Genomic DNA, 17,576 nt, shown 5'->3' with positions numbered 1-17,576 from the left:
AAGTATTAATGGTTCGAAATTTGATTGCTGCTCGAGCTTTATTTGTTAACCTTATCATAATTCCTTGTAACAATCTTGGTTTTGCACGTTCGTTTGCGCACATTATCGCAAACTCGCATTGTTCGAGAAAGACTTCAAGGTCTTCTTGATTGATTCCACTGAAAGTTGAGGGTAAAAGTTTTAGTGCCGCTTCTAGACCTATAGTGTCCACCGCTCTGTCTGATGTGGATAAAGATTCTGTTATCTGCGTCAATTTTTGGACGTTTTCACTCGACGAACTAACTGTGATTTTACTAGGTTCTAATAATGTTTGGCTTCCCCCCTCGTTAGGCTCTATGGTTTGATTCAATATATCGTTATTCATTATGCTATCAGTTAAACTTAATGTCCTATCTACTTCAACTAAGGTTTGGGTAATATTTGTTAAGAGAGATTCGTTGTTATCAACTAATTGTTTTGTTTGACCTATTAAAGTTTCTGACGAAAGAAGGGCTATAGGACGCTCTGACTTTGGATTGTCTGGGTTAGCAAATCTTACAGGTAAACTAACACGAGGTGTGGGTACCGGGGAATGGATACTGGACTCAGTGGTATCCTCCTCGTTATCGCTCATTTACTACTTAATATAATAAAATAAAAAGTAAATATAAAAAAAATATTGATTTCGAATTTGAAATATATATGAGTATAGAGAGAAAGAGCGAAAAGAAAAAAAAATAACAATAATATATAAATATTACATTAATTGTCAATTACTCACAATACCAAGTAAACAGTTGAACTGGCCATAATGTTCTGCAGTGAATGTTTGAAATGATCTGGTTGGCTTGGACTGCTGTTGTTGGTATCGGTAGTCTGCAACGCTGTATCAACGACGTATATCCGCTTCGACTGCTCTTGTGGGAACGACGATCGCTTGCCTCGAAACTGCTGGCGCGAGGACCACTACGTATGGTGGGTTTCGTCCCGATGTCGTTGTTGGTTAATCCGACGTAGTGTATGTATAATGTGTATTGATAGATTGTTTATATTGATAAGATTGTTGATATTGATAAGATTGTTGATGATGATAAGATTGTTGATATTGATAAGATATCAATTGATATGTTATCAACTGTTATCGATGTTGACTGTCGATGTCCACTATCGATTTTTACAATCGGTTTTCGCTATCGATTTTCACAATCGATTTTCACTATCGATTATCACTATCGATTTTCACTATCGATTTTCACTATCGATTATTTTCATCAGTCAACGATTCGGGCTGCGCTCTGTAGGCGTCACCCGAACATGTGTTGAATAAGAAAAAAAATAATATACCTGGTTTTTCAGGAATTTGAGATGAATGAGATTCTGGTAGATTGTCTGCGATTTTCTTGAATGTTTGTGGATGGTCTGAAGTATCTGTTGAGTCTTGACTAAAACAAATTACGTCTGTTCACTACTTATACACGGTATATAAAATACGGTTATTAATTTGCCGATTTAAGTAATTATTATTCTTGAGCGTAGAACTGGAATACTATCGGATCCCACCGCTGCCACCAAAAAATGTTATGATTTTACACAACAAAATAAAATAACGTACGCAAAATAATTAAATAAAAATTATATTTTATTATTTACTACGGCTAATAACAATGTATCGGTTCAGACGTAATTATAAGACTCACTGGCCTCCCGTATAGTGTATTGTACGACGACGCTCCGTGTCACAATCAAAATCCTGTGTCAGCGGATTCCACGGTCTAGCCGTCGCACAACACACTATTCCTGATGGTCTTACAAAATATCATGTAGAATAATATTCATTATATTATTCATATTTATAATAATCAGATTCAGGGGTTCGTAACACTATATATTGAAAAAGATATGTCCAAAAATATTAATAGCAATGATATTTTAAATATCTTTGCTGATAAAAACAGATATTTGCTATTAAAATAAAATTAATTATTAATTATTTTTAAATATATGTTATTATTTTTTTATTATTATAACAAACATTTATATTTGTATTAGTAATATTATATATTTTTGTATAGGAAGGGGGTGCGGGGGCGAAGCCCCTGCGAGTCACTTTACATTTGATTGTTATAGCCCCTCTAAAAATTTAACCAAATGTCCGCCTATGCACTAATGACTCTGACACTGCTGAAGTTGAAGCAAATATCGCAGTGTGCAATATTAAAAAATGTGCAAGAGAAACTATGGAACCAACGTCTACAGTGATAAATGAATGCATTTCCGGTTTATCAGAAGCATCTAAGGTACTTATTAGAAACTGCCATATTTTTTCTTAATTTTAGTTTTTGAGTTTAATTTTTTTTATAACTAAAAAGGGAGCGCTTCAAAGTAGTTCAGCGTTAAAAAAAACAGTTTGAAAAAAACGAAATGAAATACACGTAGCACCAAATGCACCAAATGATTTGATGGCACTAGAGGTACCAGATACATACAAATTTTACTCACCGTCCGAAGGTATATCGGAAAATTATTTATTAGACGATAGAGGACCTAGTGAAAATAGAATCTTAATTTTTGGATGGCCTAGAAGTTTAGAAGTATTACAATTTTCAGAAGTTTGGTATTGTGATAGGACATTTAAAGTAGCACCAACAATTTTTGCACAAGTTTACGTTATTCTGGCAGAAGCACTAAATGGTGTCCATCCATTAATTTATGCACTGTTACCGAATAAACAGGAAAAAATATACGATAAATTATTTGTTATGTTAAATTTATTAAAACCTGGTTTAAATCAAAAGTCCGTGTCATGTGATTTTGAATTATCAGTAATAAAAACCATAAAAAAAATACCCTGACACTGAACTTTACAGTTGTTTGTATCATCTAACAAAAAACTTTCATAAAAAAATTAACGTAATGAGTTTTGCTTCAAGGTATAAAAATGATGCTGATTTTTCATTATTTAAAAAAATACACTATACAACAATAAAATTAGGAGATGATTTACCAAAATGTTTACAACCTTTACTTGACTGGTTTGAGGATAAATATGTTGGGAGGGTTAATAGAAACGGAAGAGGTCGTCGGTCAGCATTATTCAAACCACACATTTGGAATTTACACCTACGAGTTTTGAATGGTCATGAAAGGACTAACAACTATGCTGAAGCAGCTAATAGACGACTAAATGTCGAGATTGGAGTTCAACATCCTAGTTTGTGGTCTTTCATCAACTGTTTGCGAAAAGTATAAGTTGGGCGAGATGTATTTTACAGCCAACTTGAAGCAGGTAAAAATCCCCCTAACAAATTAAAGAAATTTATTGATGCCGATAAACGTATTTTAAAAATTGTTCAAAGTTATGAAACTAGAACTAAAATATTGTTTTTACGTGGAATCACTTAAAATATTTTTATGCATTAAAATAATATCATTTTTTAGTATTATTATAACACACGATAGTTTATAGTTAATATAAATGACTTAATAGTTTTGACATGAAAAACTTCTGAGATATTTTTGATGTATTATAACACATTAGTATAACTAACTAATATAGGTAATTTGTTTTAGATATATTTTTAATTTTTACATTTTCTATTTTCATATATATATATATATAATATAATATATTTAAGTATTTTATATTCGTGGTTGACGTATTTTAATAAATAAAAATAAATTATTAATTTTATTTACTAATTTAGAATTTTTTTTTTTGTCAAATTGTCCACACGTCCAAACGGCCACGTCCATTTGTCCTAGATCGCTTAAATTGCATCTAAAAATGCAAGTATTTTCTGATGTATAGACAAATTATATAAGCTATTGGCAACAAATGGTTATGTGAAATAGCCATAGATTCCCCTCAAAATAATAGAGCAGAATAATGTTAATCAAAATATATTACACTCTTTTTTGCGGAAGAGGAAACATATAAATCGATTGAAACTGTATGTTATCCCCATGATGCAATACACTACCCCATAGAGTTTTTAAATTAATTGACAGTATCAGTTTATCTTCACATAATAGAGCACCTATCATGATTTAAAGAAATACTATCCCACCAGCATTATGACATTATACATCAGTCGTTCATGCTCTATTTTTTGGTCCATGCCTCAACCAAAATCAAAGTCCCGGGTGTTTGGACGTGCTAGACTGTATAGTGCATAGATATAATCATGTAGATTAGAAACTAGAAAGTTTGAAGAAATAGAGACTAATAACCAATGAAAACTGTATATTAGATTTATAAAAAATGTCACTGGGCATTAACCAGAAAAATATGTTCTGCACTCAACTGTATATATATATATATATGTATATATATATAGTTATCTTCTTCTCTTCTTCTTCTTGGGTATTATCGGCCACTAGGACCATCCCGTCAAAACAACCAATCCTCCATGACTCTCTGTCAGCTGCTTTTGTTTTTCAATCTGGGCCACCGTTCAGCAATTCCACGTCTTTCTTTATTAAATCTTCCCATCTTAAACGGGGTCGTCCAAGGGGCCTTTTCCCTTTTGGGTTCTCTGTCAATACTACGTGTAGTAGTGGGTTCTGACTACGCCATGCGTGACCCGCCCACTGTAACCTCCTACTCTGGATTATGTTTAATATGTTTGGCTTCTGAAAGAGTTCTTCTAGTTCTTTGTTTTTCCTTATTCTCCATCCCTCAGTTTCCTCGTCTTTTACTGGGCCAAAGATCTTCCTTAAGATTTTCCTTTCCAAAATACTCAGTTTGTTTTCCTCCGTTTTTCTTAATGTCCATGTTTCTGCTCCGTATGTAATTATGGGACGTAAAAGTGTAGTATATAATTGTAATTTTATATCTCTCGACAGGGATCGGGATCCTAGTATCCTTATGAGTCCGTAAAGACATTTGTTTCCCGATTGGATTCTTGCTGCCACTTCCTTATCAGTTTCATTTTTTTCGGTCAAAACAGAACCTAAATATTTAAATTGTTTGACTCGATTGAATTCATGGTTGCCAACTCTTAAGGAAGGGTACATTCTGGTACTATCTCTTCTCCCCACCACCATGTATTCTGTTTTGTCTTCGTTTATTTGTAAGCCAACCTTCTTAGCTGCCTCCTCTAAACGGCCGCATAATGATCTTAAGCCATCATGTGATTTATCCATGAGGACCAAATCGTCCGCATAAGCCAATAATGCCACGGAGGAGCCTTGTAGTGGCATCCCCTCCTGGGGTCCAATATTAGTTTCCCTGATAACCTTTTCTAATACCAGATTGAAAAGAACAGGTGACATTGAGTCCCCCTGTCTTAGGCCTGAATTCACATTTATTGTGTCGGTTTCCGCTTCTCCTACTCTTATTTTAATGAACGTTTCCATAATACATGATTCGATCAACTTAACTAATTTTTTTGGGAAGTTATACTCTCTAAGAATATTTATCAAGCTTTTGCGATGAATACTATCGTATGCCTTCTTGAAGTCGATAAAGAGCACGTGCATTTCCTTGTCGAATTCCCAGGTCTTTTGGAAAAGTTGTCGGAGAATAAATATTTGGTCTCGTAGATCTTCCTGGCCTAAAGCCTCCTTGATATATATAGTTATAGCTTTTAGAAATTTGGAGTACAAAAATTGGAAGTACGCATTGTGTTATATTTAAATTGTGACATAAACAATTATGATGGACTTTAAAATAAATTCACTATTCAAGATATAATTGACATTAGAATTATGACTTAAAAAATTAAATAAATAATATACATTATTTTAAAACCCAATATATTCATTAATCGTTATAGAATTATAAAATTATAAAATAGTTGTACTTGTTTAAACATTTTAAATGTAAAATTTGTTTTTATTATATGAATTTGATAGATTGAATTTTATAAATTTTATTTTTAATTAAGAAAATGTATCTACATTATTAAGAAATCATTTTATATTTTTAGATTATATTTAAAGATTAATATAAATCTAGGTTAAGACCTGTACATAAATGATAATTATCAGGAAAAAATAAAACAGTTTTTCTCCCTCGTTATAAATGTATATATTTTGTTGTAAAATAGTGGAACAAAAAAACAAAACAATTGTATTGTAATCATTAAAATTCAAAATATTAATGCTATAAACGTGTAAATTAATTAGCCATAACTTAAAATACATCCATTGCGAGTTGACAAAAACTTAACAACATAACAAGAATCAAGTTTAAATATTACTTAATTGATTAAATTTATATTTATAATAATATATTAAGTTAAACGTAAAATAATTTTTGACACCTTTTGACCTTTTCAAAAAAAGATTCGAAATTGTTTTCTTTGACTATTTCATTGCAGAAGTAATTTATTGGTTTATTTTGAAGGGTCGCTGAAAAATAAATTACAAAATAAATACATTTTGTGATTGAGTGTATTAGATTCAACCCACTGATTGTTATTATTTTATGAATGACAAAATTGACATTTTCAACAATCATAAACCAACAAATAATATTTAAAAATTTATTTGGTACTTTTAGATTATAGAATAAAATACAATTTATAGGTATGAATATATCTAGATTTCTCGATTTTGATAAATTTTTATTAAAACACGTGATGCTCAATAGAATATCATGATACCCCGGACTCTACCAGCAGCATATTTGTGGGAGGATAACCCCACAAAATATGTTTGAAAATCTAATTTTATTTTTTTTGAACTTATTAAGGTTAAATACTTAAATTCTAAGTGGGACCGGAGTGGCGCAGTAGTTATCCACTCACGCAGTTGATTGTGACTCACACAATCATCCATTCAATTCATAGTAGAGTTTAAAAAAAAATTGCGTGGTTTTACGCGATCAGAAATTTCACTTGATGCCGTCCGATTGCGTCATCCAGTTTCCAACTAGGTCCCACTCCACTAGAAGTAAAGACCGCATATGCCACCTCTTGGAGTTAGGGGGTATTATTATGTATATAGTGATATTTACATCGATAAATAGATCACATAACCTCCATACTCAAAATACAAACTGACAAAGACCTTAAGGCCTGTACGGGCCGGCAGCATATAAAAATAATACGCGAACGCCGAACACCTAAAAGTTGCCACTAACACCTAGATCTTGAATATACGAGGAATAGCTGGGTGTGTAGTGGTGCAATAGCTCGAACAGCAGTGGTCGGGATCGCCGGGCAAATACTGTCGAGCTACGTAATGTGTGTTGTGTGTTATGTGTATTTGTCTCTAAGCGTGTATATGTGTAGGTGTGTAATGTGTGTTTACAAATAAATAATAGTAATAAAAAATGGTAACACGGTTTAGGTAGTATGAGTTGCTGTATAATATACAATTTAATAAAACACAATATAATATAAATAAAATCACAGCAACACAAATAATAATATAATAATCAATAAATCGAAGCCCTTATGGCCGAACAAGGTAAATAATATTAAGATATAATAGGTATATCTAGGCCCTTTTGGCTCAACAAAATATAATAATATAAGAAGCTGCTATTTGAGCTATTAGCTCGTATAAAACGAACAAGTATAAAAATGTAAGTTTTACTTGACCCTTATGGCACAACAAAATAATATGAAAATTAGCCCTTCTGGCTCAACAAAATATAATAATATAAAAGATTGTGTATATGAAAATAATGCGTGGCCCTTATGACCAAGCAAATACGACAAATATACTAAATATAATATATATATATAGCCCTTATGGCAGAAATAAATATAATAATAATAACACAAAATAATGTACGGCCCTTATGACTCAACAAATACTAATAATAAATAGATGGCCCTTTTGGCCTAACAACTAAATAATATGTATTGGGAGTTTACCAATTGCGCTTAAAATTACCTTTTCATATACCAATTGCGCTCTAAACATTTAAGGGTCGATATACCAATTGCGCTCTAAAAATTTTAGGGTCGATAGACCAATTGCGCTCTAAAAATGTTAGGGTCGATAGACCAATTGCGCTCTATACATTTTTTACATGTATTATACAGTTTTACAAGGTTTATGCAGTTTAGTCAATGAAATCTAAAATAAAATAATATTAATAATAATCAGAGAATAGGTGGTTAAATCATAAAGTAATAAGATTTTGAGTTTATATGATGTTTACATGATATTTGTATTTTGCATGCTTTAATAATAATAATATTTTTTTTTAATTATAATTTGAACATGGCATTACAATTTAGAATAATATAATTTGGTTAGTTTACAGAATAATATATTTGTTCAATAATACATTTTTTCACTACGAGGAAAGGAGAATATAATCATCATAAGTATAAAAGAACAATTGCCTACATTAAGATATTAAAATAATTCATTTAGTCACCACGAGGTATAATAATAATATGCTAATTTAAAAAAATATATAATACAATTTTCGTACATCACTCAAATGCATACTTCCGTGATCAAAATATGTGCGTGATAATAATAATGTTTCATAAAATTCCCGATACTGGTATAAAATATATTAAAACCAGTCACTTTAGCTAGTAATCAATTGATCAATAAATATCAGGCAAATTTTAATACAAGCGCAATTGGTATATTGACCGTAAAATATAAGAAGCGCAATTGGTACACTGACCCAAAAATATATGCAGCGCAATTGGTACACTGACCCAAAAATATATGCAGCGCAATTGGTATATTGACCCTTAAATACAAATTTTGTTTTAGGCGCAATTGGTCCATAGCCTATGTATTATAGCATAAATAATAATATAAATAAAACTCACTGCTGGCCAGCCGCTGCCTAGCTACATAAATAATAATATAAAAATAAAAACACGCAAAAGGTGTTAACACACAAAGGTAATAAAATTGGCGATTCACGCCAGCACAGAGGTATAATAATTTAATTTATATAACAACAGAATAAGTAGGCCCTTCTGGCGCCAATGATTATAGTAAAAAACACAATTTTCCCTATTTAGAGAGGAAATATAATATAATATAACAATATTTTGGCATACGCCGTGTTAACGCGACTACGTACGGCACGAGAGAATATAATAATAATTGTAATAAATTTATATAATAAAAAAATAATATTATATTATATGAGTTAATATTAACACGCGCGTTGGTCTTTACTCACGAACGTACGGTGGAAGACAGATTCACGGCGGCCGTGTTAAATATTCACGTAGCCGGCGCGGCGGCGGCGAGCGATAACATTTAATCTACATATTACATAATTGAATAATTCACACGGGACACAAATAAAATATACGTAAATACAACAATAATATGACAAAACAGGTGATTGTGTGTGGTCGTTGGTACTATGGCGCGTTGTCGCGGCGGCGACAAGGCCGTTTTCAATGAAAAAATATTGAAAACAAATTATAAGTGTTATATAGGTAGGGTAGGGTAGCAGTAGCGGGTCGTGGTAAAGAGGGGTTACTTTTCGTGTCACCAACAGCCGGCAGAGGGGGAGCATTGCCTTCCCTAAACCCAATCGTGGCCCACTCTAAAAATATTAGAAAGGCTTTTAGGTAGGTATGTATTTAATAGGAGAAGTATTGGCAACATAGTTACTTCTCCGGTCCTCGATACCATAGGAAAAAAAAAAAAAAGGTATGTATTTAATTACTTGTATTATTATATATAATGCCCTTGTGTAACGTTACCCCAGCCACACATGGGAGAAAATTTATCAGACTAGGAATTATAAAAAGCTGGTCAGGAATTCACTGGAATTGAATACTAATTATTGACCCGAAAAATGGTAAAATTCAGATTGGGGGAGGGGGATAATGTATGTATTACTTTAAACTTTTTATGAAAATATTTTGACAATTTTTAGTGCATTTTTATGTTTTCAAATCATTTTTATATAGGAATGGATAAAATTCGATAAAAAATGTAGTTAACTTTCTAAAAACATAAAAATATATTTATTATGTTTTACTTGGTTTTAGCTACTAACGTGTATTTTTTAACGTATACACCTAGTAGTAGCTGTTCTGCATGGCGATGCAGCCGCCGGTCAGAAGCCCCGCTCCACTATTGTAACACATCCGAGTGAACGTCACCTTCACACGTCATGATGTTGTATCTAAGACTAACTTTTCCTACTAGTCAACATCTGCAGTGATCAATGCGCTGGCTCGCTTGCCTAAGCCTGGCCAACGCAACCGTAGCCATATGATAATACCACAAATACATATTTATTATTCTTCACACGAGACGGTCGGTTTATTATAAGACATAGCCTAATAGAAATAGATGGAAAATTTTGCCCGAGGACCGTGAGGTGTGGTATGAGTATGACGAAAATTGATATTGGACATATTAAGCAGTTTAAACGATACCTAGTATAATAAAGAAATTATTAAAAATTTAATTTTTACACTGACGACTGACATTATTTAAATATTGAAATTAAATACTATTACCGAACAGTAATTTCAAAATGTAACTTAATTATTTATTGTAAGGGCCATGGGCACGAAAAATGAAATCATAAAAATGATGGGCAATAAAATATATTTTTATTTTTATTTATTTTGACGGCTTTTTATATTTAGGTATTATAACAGGTTTGGTAAATAATTCTCATAATATATTATGAAAATAGTCATAATACGTTCATTGGAAATATTTTCATAATTTATATAAAACATGAACACCCCCATGGCTGACCATGATGCCGATCTTAGTGGTTTTTTATTCGTACCCACTGTAAAGGAGTATAATTTAATCCTTGTGTACTCCTGCCACTTGCAATATTTAGGTATGAACATAACCTACTAATGTTCAATCGATACTACAGTGGACCCCACCACAGCATTAACTGTGTCGTAGAATTAGGATATAAAATATTTTTTGTATTTGGATTACCTATAATATACAACCACAATCTTATATAAACATTAAAACACATTATGAATAATATTTAAAAAATGTTTATATATTAACTACACATTTCTGGACTCGAGAGACACACTGATGTTAACTATGTTAGCTTTCCTTAAAATTTAATGTATCACCGCCTATTATTTTCATAGCAGAAAACTTTGTAGGTATAAATAATATACAAATAGCCCTTGGGTCAAATTGTCAACTCCTCTAAAAATGTAATGAATTTTCGCCTATACTTTGAAACAGTTGCAAGTTGCAGTTGTTTAAAGGGCATAATTAATTTTCATATTTAACCTTACAAATTAATTTTTCTCTTAAGTTATATATATAAGGAGTAAAAATTAATTTTTTTGAAGACCAAAATTCATGTTGGGGGGACTCAAGGGGTCTCTTTTGGCGGAAACCGATAACACCCTATTCACCGGATCAAGTGTCGTGGAACCGGTCAACTAATAAAATAAGTACTTTTGGAAAAAATGAACTAAAAAAGTCCATTAAGAAGATCCAACACCCGGTGGATCGATGTAGTTGCCAAGGATTTGAAAGCCAGAATGTGACATATGAGTCGACTTACAATGTAGATAGATGGAGAGACCTGTTGAAGGCATCAATAGTCCTTAATGCACCGTTAAGCTGAGAAGAAAAATAACAAACTGATGTTCAGTTAATGCTACAGCCGTCAAACATTGACTTTAGAGAATTTGAAAATTCCTTAAAAAAAAAAAAATGTGAATCATTCTATACGATTAAAAAGTAAACTAACCTATAGGTTAGTCATTTATAGTCGTTTAATCATTAGAGAAATTATTTAAAATTAAATATTTACGCTGACATTTAAGCAATCGAATTAAATTTAAACAAATAAGACACAGATTAAATAGGGTTTTGGAATTTTTCAAAATTATTTTTATTATTCTATTATATTCTATGGAATAATGTAGTAAATCAAGTGATTTGCTTGAAATGTTTGCAATGAATTCTCAAGGTTTTCGGTAGAATATAAATTTCGAAACATAATTAGGGTAGAAAAATCATATGGACTTAATTTGAAATTGGGTGCATGTTAACTATTTTAGATTTCCTTAAAATTTTATGTATCACCATCTATTATTTTCATAACGGAAAACTATGTAGGTATACACATAGCCCTTCGCTCAAATTGTCAATTCCTCTAAAAATGTAATTAATTTTCGTTTATACTTTAAAACAGTTGCTCCTAAGCCTATTTCGTATTTTGAAATGATAATATTGACTTTCTGGTAATCATTCCATATGTTTATCTCTGTAGACATTTCCATTTATAGGTTAGGTAATGTTGTACTTCCCACTAGTACCGACAGTCAGGCCGGAAGGTGAACTGTAGCGTTCGGCGTAATTCCACAACGGACCAAAGGCACCGTTATATTTACAAAGTAATTTAAAATATAGTTCGAGGGATTAACAGTTTATGGAACGGGTTCGATCACAGGCACAGTCTAGCTGTCAATAGCGACTGCTGCCGTGAGTCGGAACCGGGAACAGTCGGCTCTCAATAGCGATCGAGTTGGGTTACGTTCATCGATAATCCGTCTCGTTGACTGGCGTCTCTCAAAATTCGATTCTTTTATCAACAATAAAAGACTAAAATTGTTTGGACACACTTGGAGAGAGGATGGTCGACCTATTAAATAAGTACTTGAATTAAATTTAAACAAATAAGACACTGATTAAATAGGATTTTGGAATTTTTCAAAATTATTTTTATTATTCTGTTATATTCTATGGAATAATGTATTTATGATTCAGATCACTTACATCTACACGTTTAATATTTAATATTAATTATAAACCATATTAGAAATATCTAATAGAATATACTAAAATATTTTTCAAATTATCCTATTAGTCAACCCCGCTCGCCCAATATTTGTTTTTAGTTGTGTTTGATCGATGCCCGATGCTCACTTAGATGTTAATAATGTTAGTTTCTTTTGTCTTTTTCTCTTCTTTTGTTTCTTTATCAAAAAAATGTAATTATTAATAATTATAAAATATATTTTATAATCCGATTTTGTTAAATCCGGTCCACACATTTTATCAAGACGGATTAATTTTATGAAAAAATATTTGAAAAAAGAAAAAAAAATATATTATGCATATCATATAACACATTGGATTTGGTAATCAGTACAATATATCCTTATATATAATATAATGTAACCTGTTATACTTAATAAATTTAATTGAGCTGTAAAAACTGAGATAATTTTTCTCAATTTTTTTCTTTTATGTTAAAACATTACACTTTTATTTCAATAATTGCAAGGTATGGCCCATCCCGGCACAGTTTTTAATGGATTGATGCCTTCTATTAGTAACTTGAACTAGCATCACTCAGGAAATTGAATGAAGATAATTAAAAAATAAGATCACACTACTTATCTTAATTATGTTGAATATTATATAAACATAAGATTAAAATTTTAATATATTTAAGATGCATATTAATATAAATCGTGTAAAATTAAATCAACTTATTTTCCTCTATAATCGACAGAGAATATCCGATAATAATTAACAGGTGTATAATATATTTTCACTTATCCAAATTTGTTAGTACCTACTTATTTGTTTAATTTTTTTTTTTTTTATTGAGGTTGAGGCTTCGACAGAAAGGGTCATTAGTCTGTGGAACTGCGGGGGAGGAATTATTGGTTTGGAACACTTGGATGTTTTTGGCAGAATTTCAAACGGGAACCCGTAGATTTTTGCCACACCCGGGTTGGGTACAGTGGCTTCTTTTTCCAGACAGCGTGAATTGGCTGGAAAGCGATGACGCCCATGACTGGGATTCGAATCGGCGACGGTGCGCATCGCAACCGACGCCTTAATCAGCCAGGCCACTACACCCTCATACTTATTTATTTGGTATCGGGTATATATTGTATAATATAAGAAAAATTATAAAATCGTTCTAACTTTAGATTATTATTTTACAGATCGTACATACTTTTTATAAACCTTAGGTATTCATTTCCCAGATCTGTAATAATAAACATCGTGATAATTTCCAATTATACATCTTATACATCAGTAACTCTTTGGAATTTAATCTATTTAATAGAGTCAACCATTTATGCATCATTTATGAAACATTTATTTAAATCTCCATATCTATTTGAATCCCACAGAGCTTATTTTAATAAGCTACGCATACTTTCTTAATATTCAAGAATAAATAAGATATTAATGAAAAATAGAAAAAATTGCTTCAATATTTCATCCACAAACTAAACAGTTTTATTTTTTAACATAGCAAGGTAACTTTTTTCAATGGAATTTAATTGTACTTATTTTAACTACTTCAATATTTAATACACCACAAGCATGTATTAATTAGTCACCATTATTTAATCAACATATCAAATTATGTTGTTGGGCCATACCTAACCTAACCTTGAAAATTAAGAAGGTAGATACTAGTTTTACTCATAGACGGAGCATGATGATAGTTCTCGCGGGAAAAAAAGGTTGCATTGCACATGTGTAGAATTATCTTCTGCGCATGACCAAAAACACAACAAGGTTTGTTTCAATAGTAAAATGTATTGTATCGTGATATTCTGGTATTTCGGTATATGCATCGTCGGATAATATATCAATAGACTTTAATACTAGTTATTTATTTAACTGTGTTATTATCATTATCATTACTTAGTTATTTTGATTTGTTATAATATCACCATATAATATTATAATATGGTAAATGTTAATAACAATGTTTTTGGTCGCAATGAATGGCATCACTGCAGGAATGCTAGGAATGACCGCACCACCAACCCGCATCCCAATGGATGCTCTGTCAAAGATTATAAGGTTTATTGTTTTACTATGACTTATTTTCCATCATTATAAATGATTGAATCAGCAACGTCCACAGCAGATCCTGGTAACAGTTGGGATTTATTAGAGAAATGGGGATTGTTAAATGAAAATTGGGCAAAAACGGCCTGATCCGTAAATTATATTCTGCGATGTCTGTTCGATATAAATGTACGAATAGCGTTATTTTGTTCTCTCTATTGTCAAAAAAAAAAAATATATATACATTTTCTCACTTAGTTGAATTTTAGATTGCTAAATTTATCATACCGATATTAAACTGTATTATATTATAATAAACTATACTGTACTATTATATATTATAAATTATATTTTGTATTAGTTTTTAATAAATTAAAAAAACCTAAATAAGTCATAGATATACTAAACATTAAAAATAAAAAAAATAAATCTTTTAATACTATTGAAAAATTAAACTCATAAATACACTATATATAATTTAAATTAAATATATTACACGTACTTATAACGATATCTAAAAAAGAAAAAAACATTATTTTTTATTTATGGGATATTATCAGTTGACTTACCGTAATATCTTATATACGGATTGATTAAAACATATATATGATTTTAAAATATAAATTTAATTGATTTATTTGAAATCAAACGAAACAAAGTTTTTTTTATAGTTCATGAATCCAAAGTTATAATATTGTTAAATAAGGTGAATAGCCTAAGTTAGGCCCTAACTGAATGGATTCAAAACTACAACTGTACCTACACATCAAGTAAGTAAAGATTTGAAGGTGGTAATTTTTACAAAAGTTATGAGACACAAATCACATAAATTGAATTTCAGAATTAAAATTTAAAAAAAACCACAATATTCACTTACCATCTATATTAACAGGAGTTGCTAAAAAAAAAAAAATAAACATATTATTTTATAAATCATAATACAGGTACCTTATGATTCACAATCTACTAAGAAATATATTATATGGATGACCTAATATGACCTTATTGACCTTCTACAAAACATTTAATTGCGTAGAATTTTACAACGATCAAATGATGGAAGTCGAGCAAATGCATGATTTAAATGTAGGTTTACGGTATAAGTATTATGTTGATATGAACAAAATTAAAATACTTAGTTCATAATAGTATTTGTTTCACTAAAACTCATATTCAATTAGAAGATAAACAACAATGGCCATCAAAACATATTATAAAGATATGGGTTCTTTTCCATTACTGACTGTAACAGTAACAGATTTCAACAGCTGTAGTACCGGCTGAATGTAGTAGTGTAGTTACGTTGGTTGCACTTAGTTTACAAAATAATAATTAAAAAAATTGCAATTTCCTGGCATCTCACCTCTAGACTTTTAGTAGTTACTAAAGATTTCGTTTGTGCTGATACGAGTATGTTTTCAAGGATCATATTTTGTGTTACAACCCAAGGGATCTTTATTGGGGGTGCCAGCGAAACGACTTAGCCTCATCTAAGAATTTTCGAATTTAAACAAATTATACCATTCATTTACGCTTGGATTATGTAATTTGTGCTAAAACCCTTAATCAACTATATAATCGTGTGGGTTAATAATAATGTGGGTGATCTGAAATAATTATGCCCCCAAACTTAAAAATTTGGAATTCCAAATGAGTCTTTCTTTAATAAATTTGCTAGTGACATTCTGTACCTACTTATTTTTTGATGTTTGTGCTCTTCATAATAAGGAGGTTTCCTTAAGTTATAGGCATTTCTTGCATTATTACACTTATACCATAATATCTATATCTTCTATCTTTCTATCTATGTTTTGGTTTTTCATTTGAACATTCAACAGTATAAACAATCGAAAATGTAGTTAGAAATAAAAGAATTTATTAATTCCCATCAAATTAATCTATTCATGGTAGATATACATATATAAGGGGGAGTTAATTCATTGATGTTGAAATAATTGTTACCCCCTGATAATTTAATAGATTCCCGCCTGTACTTTCCATAAGTAACAACTATATAAGAATAAAAACTACTAGTAAAAAAATAACCACTTACAATTTAAAGCTGTATTAAAATAAAAAATAGAATTCTCGGTTATAACATATTCATAATTATATTTTTACCATAAGGCCATGTATAGAATTGAACATTATAAACAAGTAGTTTAAGGTTAATATTTAATTATAATAGAATATAGATTATAACTAAAAGTTTTTTTTTAAAGATCTCTGAAAATTGAATGTAAATATTATGAATATAATATAAACATAAGATTAAACTTTAAACTTATTTAAGATGCATATTATAAATCATGTAAAATTAAATAATTATTTAAAATCAAATCAACTTACGAATACCTAATAGACAGAGAATATCCTATAATTAAAGTGGGAAATCAAGTGATTTATTTGAAATGTTTGCAATGATTTTTCAAGTTTTTCGGTACAATATAAATTTCAAAACTTAATAATTAGGATAGAAAAATCGTTTGAACTTTTAAAATACGAAAAAACGGGAATTTTTTAAACATAATCAGTTTTCGACAAAATCGATTTTTTTTTTATTTTGCTGTAACTCAAATACGAATTATTGTAAATACTTGAAATTATCACCAAATCATTATATCTGCATTATCTATTTACGATTAAAATTTCAATTTATAGACAATTGAAATTATCGTTTTATATAAGTTTTTTAGATTCTGAATGGAATGATGAATGTATTGATTTTACAATGATGTGTGTTTTTTTTTGTGTCTGTGTACAGCATAACTAGTCGAAATAATGCTTCAATTTCAAACTTTGGGGGTGGTTTCCGATATAAAAGTGAATATCCTTGGTGCATTATAGAGGTCAAAATAAAAATTTTCCAA

At 30.5% G+C, this 17,576-nt stretch overlaps 1 long non-coding RNA gene and 1 pseudogene across 2 annotated transcripts; one reads left to right on the top strand and one right to left on the bottom strand.

The window, feature by feature from the left end:
* The first annotated feature begins 813 nt into the window (after nucleotides 1–813).
* On the top strand, nucleotides 814–3,228 carry LOC149056857 (uncharacterized; annotated as a pseudogene).
* Nucleotides 3,229–5,991: 2,763 nt separating this feature from the next.
* On the bottom strand, nucleotides 5,992–17,056 carry LOC149056856 (uncharacterized). Of its 2 annotated transcripts, none has more exons than XR_016190909.1 (5): nucleotides 15,584–15,641; nucleotides 15,209–15,220; nucleotides 13,853–13,885; nucleotides 8,733–8,753; nucleotides 5,992–6,333 (listed from the first exon to the last, which is right to left on the bottom strand). It is a non-coding gene; the product is annotated as an uncharacterized LOC149056856 (long non-coding RNA). The 2 variants fall into 2 exon arrangements; XR_016190910.1 differs by lacking the exon at nucleotides 5,992–6,333 and adding an exon at nucleotides 6,346–7,798 and having other exon boundaries at nucleotides 8,701–8,753; nucleotides 15,584–17,056.
* Nucleotides 17,057–17,576: the final 520 nt, after the last annotated feature.

This window comes from Diuraphis noxia, unplaced genomic scaffold, assembly GCF_037042655.1.
Source record: "Diuraphis noxia isolate RWA-SAM2 unplaced genomic scaffold, SU_Dnox_SAM2 contig0003, whole genome shotgun sequence".
NCBI lineage: Eukaryota > Metazoa > Arthropoda > Insecta > Hemiptera > Aphididae > Diuraphis > Diuraphis noxia.
This window is presented reverse-complemented; position numbering and strand designations above follow the sequence as displayed.